This window comes from Lepisosteus platostomus, chromosome 6 (genome assembly GCF_059453375.1).
Source record: "Lepisosteus platostomus isolate fLepPlt1 chromosome 6, fLepPlt1.hap1, whole genome shotgun sequence".
NCBI classification, from domain to species: Eukaryota; Metazoa; Chordata; class Actinopteri; order Semionotiformes; family Lepisosteidae; genus Lepisosteus; species Lepisosteus platostomus.
In genome coordinates this window covers 25102946-25114541 of record NC_142616.1, presented here as the reverse complement: position 1 = coordinate 25114541, position 11596 = coordinate 25102946, and the positions used below count along the sequence as shown (strand labels likewise).

The following is an 11596-nucleotide window of genomic DNA, read 5'->3' as shown; positions in this document are numbered from 1 at the left end:
GCAGCATAATTTTACAAAATGTATTGCCCCCTACTGGAATAATAGAAAAACTACTATTGAGTTGATAGAATTTCTTCTGGCAGAAAAATTGTCCAGTGTGCTTAACTCCTTTTTGTGCACAAGACAAGATGTATAAGTTAAAGACACAAGCATATCTACATATTTTTATTTTCACATGATTTTAAGAAATAAATCCTTCTTTCTGAAGCAAGGATTAAGTTTTAAGTTTTAATAAAACCAGCCAAACGATGTTTCAGTAACATGGGTAATTTTTATTTGGTGAAATTATTAGTACTAGTGTATTAACAAGAACAGGCTTTGAGCTTAAAATTGAATTGTTTCAGCTTATGGGGGAAAAAAGATATAAAGGCATTATTCACAACTTTGTCCTTTTATTCCGCATTTTGTCCTTTCGCTTCTCTATTTTTCTAATTTGTAGCTAAATTCTAAATATCTTTCATTTACAATTCTCAGATAATTATCTGTGCTACATTAATACAAATTAACACCATTACCACCATTACAATAACATATAACAGGGGTCTGTTCGTTCAGAAGCATGTTTACTTGGTTTCAGCAGTCTCGCCTAGTTTCTCTGTGTTTTAGAAATGGAACTGGGGTTTTGAATTTATTCCAGTCATTGAGTTCTTGTTGTTTTGGATACTTTCCTGGAAAGTTTCTATTTTGTAACAGCCAAAACATCTGGAGTTTGTTCCTAGTTACACTGATTTGAGGTTTTGCTGCCTGCAGTGTCTTTGGGATACATTTAATGTAATTATACAGGTGTTGATAATTATGTGTTTTTTAAATTATCCAGTGTTTTGTGTAAATGTCATGGCTTATTAGCTTTGTGCCTATTCCTGTTTTTTAATAAAAATGCCAATTTTGAACAATCTGAACCTTAAGCAACAGTTATGTACTCTTACAGTAAAGCCAAAGCTTATTTATTCCATTTTGATTAAATAATATTAAATGGACATTTTCTCACCTTCAGATGTTTTCCAAAGGCAAGCATTGCCTTGCCTTTGGTTGTGGGATAATCTCCAGAAGTGTGACCACTTTTTCAGCCATCTGCTCAGAGCATATCTCTTTTTTCAGATTGTTCACAAGGAATTTCTGAAGCACTGGTCAAAATGTTAAAAGAAGAAAATGGGAATGAAAAGAGTATGAAATGTTTATTGAAATGTTTCCTTACAGGCAAAAATTTAATACTTTTAAGTTATCTTCAAAATCCTACAAATTATGAAGACACCAACTGTACCATAATTTATTTTCTCTGTCTTCAGTATATTCTAAGCTGTTATTGTGGTGTTCTTAGTAACAGGATTTTAAAAAATCCACAACCCAGGAGTTGTTTCTGTTGAATGTTCAAACAAAGCTCTATTGTGAGGTGCTTTGAGGTCTTTTGTTATGATCAGAAGTGCTTACTAAATATAGGCACTAGTCTAGTCATTGTTGTTGTTGTCATTTCTAAGCCCGTGAATGGATTTGTAGTTAATCATCTCATTAAAACACTAATAATCACAAGGGTATCATGTTTATTTTATATTGGTGACTATAGTAATAGAACTTGGAAGAAGCAAGGCAACTCATTTAGAATCCCTAAGGAGGAATTCAGTAATGGCAACACAAGATTGTGCTGAAACACATCTAGAGCACAAAATTAGAGGATAACACTAGTGGCAATCAATCAAAACCTTTTTCTGAGCCGGCATACATTCTCTTTGACATTAATTACCTTGCCAAGAGGATTCAACTGAAAATAAGTCCACACCAAATAAATGTATAAAACTAAAGACGTAGGACATTCAGTATAGAGTATAAGAGATAGATATTAGAGTAAAACATATTTGAAAACTGAATTAGAAAACTCAGTAGGCAGCATGGTGATGCCATGGTTAAAAGTCTAATTTAAATTTATGTTGAAGAATACCATTAAGGCAGGAGAGTAAACAGGTGTGTCTTGTCTGAGGTTTCTATAATTTGGCCCGTGATAGAACATCTGTTACTGGCTGTCATGCATTCCAAGTCTCTGAAGAGTCAGGATGCCAAATTTACCAAGTCCTTCTGCAGCCACTGGGGGAACCCAATTCAGAAATCTACAGCCTTTACATTGCTGTCAAATGCAGTGGGAGCACAGGTCTGCCCTATAGAAAACATCTTTAAACAGACAGATTTCCTCATACTATAAACGCTAGTGAGGTATACTGAGCAACAGCATTGACAGCTACTGTGAGTACAAGTCTTATGATTTACCTGTTTGCTGACAGCTGAAATAACGTTCAATAGCCTTACACTGAAGGTGACATTCAACAAACTGTGCATTGGGAAATCTTTTAAAGAGGAATACATTTGTTACCTCTAATCTAGCCTTAATAAACTACTAATTACAGATAAATATCTGATTTCAGTCAATCACCAAGCAATTAATTATTACTTTTCTGTTTCTAAAAAGTTATGTCTGAAGTATTTGCTTTATTTCCTGTATTCCTATAACTGCTGTAATGTCAAGATCCTGACTGCAAAAATATGTAATACCCCTTAATTTTGTCTTTAGGTGTGGTACAATTACTGGATTTAGAATTCACAGCTGGTACAGTATTCTTAAGCTTATTTGACACAGAATGCTGATGGTCTTCATTCTTGTTTAGTACTGTATATGCATTTTTCTGTGTCCTTGTCTCTTCTTTCTCTGGTTTCCTCTCAAATACATTATTTTTTGTGTTCTTCAACTACTGTGATTTCAGTTGTCTTCAGACTTTAAAGTTTGTTTTGTGTTAAAGACTTTTGTTAAATCTCTCAAATCTGTAATAAAATATAAAAATGTATCGTTAAATAATGGTTATGATTATATCATCTACTTGATGTAATATAATAAGCAGTATTAATAAGTAACAATATACAGTACTAATGTCAGGACCAAGAAATTCTACCCTCTGATGGCTGAATTAAGTACACCACAGGATGTGTTGCTCCAGGATCTGCTCAATCCCACATGAATCCAGAGGGATTCACACAGGACCTGTTACTTCAGAACCAACATAGAACATTGATCCAGTTAATACTTATAGTTTATAATAAAATAAAATATAGTACTACTAACTATGAAAAACGTTACTCCAGGACAAAGACAAAATACATTGTTCCAGAATTGATGCAGAACATGAAGAGAGATACATTACATACAGATGATACAAGCATACATGCACATATACAATATACAGTAATTACCATTACTATTGTGACAAAAAACCACCACAAAGAAAATCAAAAGTCAAAGTAAAATGGAGTCTCATCAAACTGCCAGAAATAAAATATTTACAATTTAATCCATTATAAAATACATTGGTTGCTTGGCAATGAAGCTATTCAATACTAACAAAAAAGAGATGGTTATGTAGACTACAAGACACTTCCCACTCAGATCTCTGGAGATTTATTCAGATTTCATTCAACAATAACAACACACAGAACAATAGCAACAGTGATAACATTAGCAACAATAACATTAGTAATACTGAATCTAATAGCACACAAATTAATACAAGTTTAAAAAAGTATTACTTACCTTTTTCTGTTAAATTGTCTATACTTAAGTAATGTAGATAACATGTGTCTTCACACCATTGTAAGCGGCACACAAACCCTATTGAATAATAACCATAATAATAAGGCACCATATAGAAATATCCTAAGCCAACCAAAAATAAATCAAAGCACAATAAAACTTAGTGACACATTAAACTATTAAAATACATACTACACCTTAATAGTAAATGTGTACTGTATTCCAACATTAGAAATCTTAAAACTACAGAAGAAAAATATAACACATAGTTTTAAAAACTGTGATGACGACCTGGCCTACCTACATTTAACATAATTTTTTCTGATGTAATAATAATAATTCTTTACACTTACGTACTAAGTATGTAAGTGCTTTTCTGGACACTCCACTCACAGCACTTTACAGGTAATGAGGATCCCCTCCACCACCAATGTGCAGCCCCACCTGAATGGTACAACGGCAGCCAAAGTGTGCACAGTACACTCATCATCAGCTATCAGTGGGGAGGAGAACAGAGCCACTGATGTACTTTGGTGGGGAATGAAGGGGGTCCCGAACTGTATGTACAGTGCAATGGGATCCTTTGTATAATATAAATAATAAATGATCGATTCTATGTAACTTGTTGCAGCATGGTGGAGTAGTAATTAAGGTCTGCACAGGTGTGGAGAGATCTCAAACCCCAAGTGAGGCCCTGAGGTTGAACTCTTGCGTGAGATACTTGAGCGAGAACTCTTGAGTGAGACAATTGGTGCGGTCCACTAATAAATAAAACGCCAGGCTGTCATTGTCAATGAGAAGTTGTTCTTAATTAACTTATGTGGTAAAATAAATGTTCCTTAACTAATTTCCCTCACATGAGGGAGGGAAAGAAAAGTCTTTGTACTCTTCAACAAGAATAGATTAGCTTTATTTTTTTTTCAAATGATTGCCCACCGCTGCGTTAGTTTCCCCAGTCAGCATTGCAGGAGAAGCTGATAAGGTGTAGGCAGGAAGTCTACCAGTATTTAATCACAGGTATTGTAGGCAAGTGTATGGCATTTCATGCAGGTAGTAAAAACATAAATTAGACATACAAAATGGGAAACAGAAATAGATGAGGCTACATATGAAAAAAACGGAGGTCTTTATTTTGACATGTCATTTACATCATCTAGACAATCTGTGGTATCAATCAATAAGGCAAAAAAAATGCTAGGATGTATAGTTAAAAGTGTAGAATTTAAATTAAGGGATGTTGTTTTAAAATTGTATAATGCAGTAGTAAATTATGTCCAATTTTGTTCTCCACATTACACTGAAGTTATTGGTGCTATGGAATCTGGCCAGAGAAGATCAGTCAGATGCATTCCAGGGTTTAAGGCAATATCTTAATCTAACAGGCTTTTTTAGTCTTGAACAGACAACTCTATGAGGGGATCTGATGTAAGTATTCAAAATCGTCAAAGGATTTATTAAAGGGGTGAATATCACATAACGTAAAGTGTGTTCATTACAAATGTTCAATAAGTGTAGATTATTCCTGTTTTATTACAATAGATTTCAGCATATAATTGGAAATAGTTTAAATGATTGTGAAACTTTTGGGATCTTGAGTCAAACACAGGTTTGCAACTTTTCTGTAGTGTAGTTTTATTTCTGCCATCTAGTGGAGCTAATCAATACCTGCAACCTCACATTTTTGCATAAAATATTAATAATAATCACTTTTATTTATAAAGCACCTTTCCAAACTCAAGGACACTTTTCATAGTGATAAAGGAAAAAATACTATAAAAACTTTAAGAAAAAATGAAAACAAGAACATACCGCATAAACTACAGTCTAGAGCAATCAGATATAGACCCTAGTAAAAACGTGAGTTTTAAGTTTTAAGGAGTCAAGAATGTTGCCTCTCGAAGAATCAGAGGAAGGCCATTCCATGGCAATGGAGCAGTTACCAAAAATGTGAGATTTAGTCCTAAGTACAGTGAGCCAAGGACCAGCCTCAACTAAACGGAGCCTAAGAAAGGAGTGTAAACATGAAGAAGCTCAGAGATGTATGATGAAGACAGATTATTTAAAGCCCTAAAAGTCAGTAACCAAGATCGTATATCGTACATTTAAGTGTAGAACTGATATGCTGCCAGGGTCTGGTGTGAGATAGAAGTCTAGCTGCAGACAGAGTTTTGGACATATTGCAACTTACTGAGAAGAGTGTTACATAGACCATAGAGCTGCAGAAATCAAGCAACAAAGCAACAGCAAATTACCCTGTTTGCTTTGTCACTTTGTACAAATGCATGACGTACGTAACACCCTCTATACAGCATAGATGTTTGTCAGACTGCACTTCCACAAGATTTTGCCACACATTATAAATGTGTGGATCAAGAACTCATCATCAGACATTGATAGAAATTACCTAATGCAGCAATATTTCTATGATGAAAAAAAATAGTTATTTTTTCAACATAGGAAAAGATCAATTATGATTACCATATTCCTGACTATGGCTGACACGTGAATGGGGAAGTCATCCACCATTACTGTGAAGCTCTCCAGGTGGATATTACATTTGCTGCCCACCAGAAAGATTTCTGTTTTGTAACTAAGGGAATTTGATGTCAGATAGAGCTTGATGTGACACAGACAAGAGATAAGTGATGGATGTGGGAAATCAGAGAAGGAGGAGGTTTTAACATAACTCTGAGTATCATCTGCCAAGCAATGAAACAATGAAATGTTTGCGTATAATCTGACCGAGAGGGCAGCATAAAAATAAAAAGCAAAGGATTAATGAAGACCAAGTGAAACAAAATGCTCCCTGCCGTTCAGATATGAGCAGAACTATTTTAAGACAGTACCATTGATATACAAGAATGACTCCAAGAGTTTGAGCAACACTGAATTTACTGTATCAAAAGCTACACTAAGATCAAGATCAGTATTTCAAACACAGTAACACAAAGTATTTCAATAAGCAAGTACAGTAGTTTATCCATTTTACAATAAAATATTTACCCCTTTTGATGTGAATTTGTGTCTTTAATTTCAGTGTGATATTGAAACTAAAGCCCTAAACTATGTATTGTACTGTATATAACATATACATGGACAGTCCATGGACACTAAGCCTCTCTAAACATCCTTTTTCAACAAAACATAAAACTTAAAACATTTCTTTTTACTTCAATTGACTTGAGAGAATGCCTCATGCTGTAAAAAAATAAGGAGTATTATAAAACAGATGTGAAACATTCTTAAAATTAATTATATTTAATGTTGAGCAATTATGTTACTCAATTAAGCCTTTAAATATCATCATAAATAAATATTCATGTGCGTGAGACATTGATATTGGAAGTGTGCTTTTTAATACACCATTGACAGGCCTGGATAGTTTCTAGTATAAACAGTGCTGCTGAAACAGGATTGTTTATTGTACTACACAAAACCTGACGGTAATTATGTTGTGTATAACATTGCCACCTACTGGATATTTAAGAGATTACTTTGAACTGTGATCAGAATGTAACAAATAATAATGCATTTCTTTTTAACTGCTAAGAGTATCTGTCATACAATTTGTTCAGAGGATGGAGTCTGTTGATATAAAGTAATAATAAGTGCACTGTCATGCACATTTTGCTATCAATAAATCAGTTAAGAATTTTCAAGCATTATCTTTACAGTAACCTTCAAGATGCTTGTGTGTTGTTTTTTAGGCATTAAAGGAAATGTCTAACCACCTAAAATTCTCCCCCTCCTGTACATGGATATTTCTCGAAAACAACAGCAGAAACAAAAGGAGGAATAACAAGCCAAACTTCAGTGGGATTAATTATTAATATTGAACTAGATATTGAACAAACATGCCACCCACATTCTCTTGGAATTTGGATATTGCAAAAGTCAGAACTAGGCTGGTGTGTTTGCAAGAGCTCCGTTGTGACTGATGTCTTTCTTTTTTCCTGCATTGTTTTTATCGAGTAGAACCCTATCTTAAACTGCTGTGACCCACCCACACAAATCCTCTTGAAGAGTCTGCAACTGATTGATAATAATTAAGCTGTCAGCTGTCACAGTAAAGAGCAGCCAAGCAACAAAGCAACAGCAAATTACACCGTTTGCTTTGTCACTTTGTACAAATGCATGACATACTTAATAGCCTCTATACAGCATACTGTAGATGTTTGTCAGACTGCACTTCCACAAGATTTTGCCTGTGAATATGGCTTCAAACCCACCTGGCAATACACTGTTACTAAACAGTGATCTTCCCATGAAGTGTTCTTTAAAAGGTTTCTTTTTAGGCTGATCACAGTAATCACAAACTAAAACTAAGAAAGAACTACTGTAGAAATTGCTGGAAGTTAAAACTAAAATACAACTATAAATATGATACAATAAAAAATAAAGCTTAGTTATTTAAGTCAGACAGCACTTAAGTACACCTAGCTGCAACTGAGCCTTCTGTGTGGCTTGAGGGTTTGAGAGGCAGTCATTGAAGAGCCGACTATGAAAAGCAATTCCTGTTGGACTGCAGCGCAGTTAGTTCAGTAGTGTCAGTTTGGTGACTGGAGTCTTGTGACTGGATGCAAACAATAAACGGCATGTAAATTTACATGTCTCTGAGAATTTGTGTCCATGTGAAAATGTGTTTTCTATTTCTCATATTACAGTAGATCAACTCAGCTATGTAGCACTGTAATGGACATACAGATTTGTGGGGTATAAAAGAGGACACAATGCTCATTCTAATACAATAATAATAAGGTAATTACACCTTTCAGGTTGTAAATCGAATTTGAGTGTATGAAATATACTAAAGCCTTTATAAACTGGTATTAAAAAATAATGCATTTTCATTACCAGTCATAACTTCTAAATATATGTAGAATCTCAATCAAAAAATCAATGTCATTATGCTGATTCAACACTGAAAAAAGGAAGTTGCAATAGTGACTTATCTTCTGTGCCATTAGTGACAGAACTCAGTGCAACCAAGGCCACACTAGAAAGAAATACTGTACGCAGACTTGATTGTCTTTTCAGTCAGACTTCAAAACAGAATTAGCTATAACATTTTCAGGAGTTAAAATGTGCTAGTTTTTTAAATAGTTCAGATGCAATAACTTCCTTTTTGTTGTACTCACATTTTACATACTGTACCTGGAAAGGAAGACATGTTGCAGCAGTCGCTTCTTGCCTCAGCAGGGTCTGGGAGAAACAGTCCCTTGGCCTTGCTCTGTTCACCCTGCCCAAGACAGCAGGCTGGAAGAGTGAACTACTGTACATCCCTCCTACTCCCTTATTTCCCTCAACTCTTAAAAAGAACAAATGCCTGACAAAGCCATGCCCCTTTCTCTTTCCCTCAGGACTTAATTAAGTACGCCTGCTGTCCCTGTGGCCCTGTTGAGAACTACTGTAAGCCTGATTTTGGTTTGTTTGCTATAAAAACATAATAAAAGTTCTGACATGCATTAAATGAAAAGATAATTGCACCCTAATTAGCTTTAATGCACAAATATATTTAATCGATCTTCTGCAATATTTAAAAACATTTCAGTTTCTAGCTTTGCTCAAACAACGAAGTCTAAACTCCCATGATTTCAGATCTACAGAAATCTCAAGAGTGGATTCTTTCACAGTAACATTTTCTAATGGATTATTCAGGAGTAAAAAGAACATCAAAGGAACAGTTCTGTGGTCATTGTTTACACATCTTTTACTGTCTTGAGGCATATTGAGGAACTCAAATCAGCTTTGGAAGTCAATATCTAATGATATTCCTCTAGTAGTCAGTTCCATGATTGTCATGATGGACTTGTAAGCAATCTATAAGCCTGACTTAAAACTCAGTCAGTAAAGTAAAATTATCATTTACTACTGAAATATTGTTAAAATGCAATCATCCTCTCTGACTCTCTCAATGTGTCTAAGTTTTATTTTTGCATACAGTTGCCATGATATTGTTGTTCAAATTATGTGTCACATAGTTTGGATGAATACATGAATATATAGGTTGTATCGTCTGCACCATATATTATTGAAAGCTACCAGAAAGCAGAAGAATTTGTGAGCCTAGTTCTCTTTTTTATTTTATTCTAATGTGCTCATTAATAATTTTAATGACATAAGCTCAAAAATGTGAAATGTGTAATGTGCATAGAAAATGTTGAGAAACAGTCCAAATAAAAGTTTAGAAATGCAATTTTTTATGGTTACAATCAGGAGCACAACTACAAAAAGAGTGACATACACAATCCATTTTTATTTAATCAGCATTATCTTGTGTTGAGTCAGTGGTCAAAGTTCAATGTTTTCTGTAATAAGTAAAAGTCATAATGTATTAGTTAAAATGTATTTATTTATGCCTCTCAGTAGATTGTTGTAATCTGACCAAGAGGATCTATCTGTTGCCTTGACAACACTCCAGGAGAGTTTTGTTTGTGTGTGTGTTTTCAAGGCTGTCTGCTGAACAGTTTCCTGATCAATGTCCTCTTGAATGTCCTCTTGAATGAAAAGCAAGTCAAAAGTGAAATCAATTATAAAGCTTCTTTTCCTGCGTGCATCATTTAAAAAAATATAATATGTTATTAAGGCACTTTCACTCTGCTTGAATTGCAGCCCTCATTTTTGTGGTGCAGAATTTTAAATCTGTGTCTGTACACAGGCATGCTAATGAAATAAGCTGAATTATTAGTCAGGACACCAATGTGTAAAGCTCAGAGCCGTGTACTGAATTATTTATCTGCCCTCATTCTATGGTGTTTCACCAATGGGACTTGCAAGCAGATCAAACAGCAGTGACAGATTAATTGATTTGATGGCTCTTAAAGGCTTCTAATGAATGCAGTTCAGTTGATCTGAGACACATCCCACTGCACATTAATGCACGTGAAAATCTAAAAATAATGTGACCATTTAGCTGACCCCAGTGAGTGCTAAATCCAGTCTTAAAACTATGAAGTAATTAGTATGTCAATCAGTCTCTGTAGGTCGAAATTCTAATTTTTTCTCAGTACATTATAAGGTGGAGCACAGAGTTAAACAAGTGAACATATTCTCCCAAACTTTTACTTAGAGTAATGCATGCATTGAACCTATTTGACCCAATCGGGGCCTGTGCCCACAGGGGGCCCCTCACTACCTCCAGCTTTGAAAAATAAGAAACGTCCTACAGAAGAGGTCGGGGTGGGGGAGTAGGGAAACACATTGCCGCCATCAAGGAAAAATAAATCGCCCCCTTATCTCGTAATTACTCGATAGTAATTCGCGATAGTAATTGTCTTGTACTTTATGTGATCACGCGATAGCACATTTGTCATATACAGTAGTACCTAGTTGTATAGACATAAGATTCATATAGAAGGACACCATCATCTTTCATGGCATATACTGTAGCAATCAAACAGACCAGAAATTCTACCAGCATTTATGTGAATTGGTCAAATATATTGACATGACATACTGGGTGTGGCTGATTAGGAAAGGAATCTGAGAATTCTAGGATTGTGAAACAGTTGGGACATAGATGCATGCGTTTCCTGGGTGCTGGGAGAGTTTGTACGTTCTCTCTGTGTTCTTGTGGGTTTCCTGTGGGTGCTCTGGTTTTCTCTCATAGTCCAAAGACACACTGGTAGGTTAATTGGTTTCTGGGTAAACCGACCCTGGTGGCGAGTATGTGTGTTTCTGCCTGTGTGTGCCCAGCAATGGACAGGCATCCTATCCAGGATGTGTATCCTGCTTTGTGAGCATTGCTTGCCGGGTTAAGCTCTGGCTCCCCCATGACCCTGTACTGGATAACACGGTTTAGCAAATGGATGGATGAAGGAACTCATAAAGTCACCGAATATCAAAACACTTTTTAAAGCATCACATCATACTCCTGACTTTATTTAGAAACCTTTATATAAACATCTTCTATTTTCAGAGGTTTTGGTGTCCCATTCTCTGATAAAGCAACATTTACATTTTACTGCTGCTTGCCTCTCTGTTTTGAGGAGTAAGGAGAGGCTTTTGGGGTAAACGTTATGGAAAAAC

General features: G+C 35.2%; 1 long non-coding RNA gene across 1 annotated transcript; it reads right to left on the bottom strand.

Moving 5' to 3' along the window:
• Positions 1 to 251: 251 nt before the first annotated feature.
• On the bottom strand, positions 252 to 8829 carry LOC148661377 (uncharacterized). The gene is made up of 2 exons (XR_015939516.1): positions 8707 to 8829; positions 252 to 1124 (listed from the first exon to the last, which is right to left on the bottom strand). It is a non-coding gene; the product is annotated as an uncharacterized LOC148661377 (long non-coding RNA).
• Between the last annotated feature and the right edge of the window lie 2767 nt (positions 8830 to 11596).